We start from the raw sequence: 1919 nt of genomic DNA on the forward strand, positions 1-1919 counted from the left end.
TTTTTGTTCCCCCTCTCCCCCAGTCCTTCACTCCTCATTGAATCCAACCTTATTATTTGAGGCAGGGGARACTGAGGCACGGGAGGGTGCAGAGATGGGCTGAAGGCTGTGCTGACAGTGCCTTTAGCTGCTCTTTTCCGCAGATCCAGCTCTCTCTGCACCAATCCTGGCTGTGCTGGAGCATCCTGAGCTGTGTTCCCTGTGCAGGTACATTTTGGGGGGTGTTACTGGTCCAGACCTCAAAGCAGAGCTTCCAAATCAGCCCTTGYGGGCAGAGCAGGGTGTTAAAACCYCACCGGGAGAGATGTCGATTTGGGYTGGAAATCAAGGAAAGCTTTGCTCAGCCCTGGAAAAAAATTATCTGAGGACAGAGRGGGAAAGCTGAGAGAGACCAGTGTTTCCCTGTGAAATGGTTTGGGGAGAAACGACGCTGCTGGGGAAGGGGTGACGGGGAAAATGGTGATAAATCCAGGAGAAAAGGAGGCACTGCCGTGTTCTTGTGCAGCCCCAGCTCGGCTTTGGGCTCTCTTTGGGCAGGGCTGGTGCTGAACTCCTTCACCCTTTCTGATTTATCCCCTCCCCGCCGTCTCTGCCGTCCCTGGAGTTTGTTTATCCGACCTGACGCGGGGAGAACCTTCCCAGGGCAGCGGGGCGAACTTGTTTACCCATTTATTTATGACTTTATTGGCCTGCTGGCATGCCGGGACAGGGAACGGCRGGGCTGGCGGACACGTTCCAGTCCCGGGAAGCCACACGGGCTGTCCATGCCCCGTCCACATGAACACGGGAAGGGAGGAAACGCTGCGGGCTCCGCTGTCCCGGCTCCTCCGGAGACACGCGAAAGGAGCGTGCAGGAGCTGTGCTGCTCTCCAGCTATTTCCAGCCAGCCCGGAGAGCAGCTGAGGCTGGTAAACAACAGGGATAACTTGCCGGTATCGGGGGTGCTTTTTTTCCCCAGTAGGGCTGGGAGAAAAATGTGTTTTCTCTGCTGCACCCGAATCCACGAGCTCAGTTTCGGGATGCTGCAGCTGTTTCTTGAAGGTCTTGAAGGTGGGCAATGAGCAACTGGTGGAGGTCCTGATTTCTGTGACTATGAAACCAAAWTTTTCCACCCCTAAAATGCAACTGGGCACTGCCAGCTCACCTGGTACAAGTGTAAAATAAAGGCTCCTCCATCACCAGTATTTGGAGGCAATTTGTGTTTTCATCCCAGGTGTAACCCAGGCAAGCATCCCACCTTAATGCCCCCGGATACTCTAACATGGCTGGTGCAGAAATTTGAGGATTTGACTTGTTTTTTTTCTCCTTCACACTGATTTTCTTAGAAGGGATTTCTCATAGGAACAGTAGRACATAGCTGAGGCTGTGATTTGGGSTTGGACAACCCTATAAAGCCCCTCCACAACAGAAATGTGGGATGGCTTTAGCCCAGCACCAGGTGCTCCAGGGATGGATCCATGCTCACAAAACAACCCTCTCGTTCAGAATAAAATAAAGAAAAATAAATTTATAGMATAAACAGTATACAGAATAACAATAATAAAGAAAAATACCTGTTGGGTTTTTTTTTCCAGCTGGGGTCCATTTCACATCTGGAGAGTTGGATCCCATTCACAGCTGAGGGCGAGGCTTTGGGGCAGGAARAGGGATTCAGAAAGAGCTTCACCACCAAAATCTCCATGTTGTTGAACCAGCCTGAGCAGGATGAGTTGAGACAGAAGAAGCACCTGCTAACAGTGATTTTTGTGTTTGTTTTTTTCTCCAATGTGGCTTTGCCAAAGTCAGGGAATGGATTTCTGCCTCCTGCCAGCTGTGGAGAACATGTGCACTGGGTGCACAGTCAGCAAAGCCTCAGTTTCTCTTAAACTTTAAATCACCTCTGGTTGCTGTTTCCCCTTTCCTTTTTTTTTTTTTTTTTT

General features: G+C 50.5%; 1 long non-coding RNA gene across 1 annotated transcript in view; it reads right to left on the reverse strand.

The window, feature by feature from the left end:
* The window catches only part of LOC130579668 (uncharacterized), a 27361-nt gene extending 25453 nt beyond the window's left edge, over positions 1-1908 (reverse strand). Inside the window, exon 1 of the long non-coding RNA XR_008966041.1 lies at positions 1554-1908. This is a non-coding gene — a long non-coding RNA (uncharacterized LOC130579668). The remainder of the gene's footprint in view (positions 1-1553) is intronic.
* Positions 1909-1919: the final 11 nt, after the last annotated feature.

Source organism: Malurus melanocephalus, unplaced genomic scaffold (genome assembly GCF_030028575.1).
Source record: "Malurus melanocephalus ecotype Western Australia unplaced genomic scaffold, MMel_1.1 scaffold_286, whole genome shotgun sequence".
Taxonomy (NCBI): domain Eukaryota; kingdom Metazoa; phylum Chordata; class Aves; order Passeriformes; family Maluridae; genus Malurus; species Malurus melanocephalus.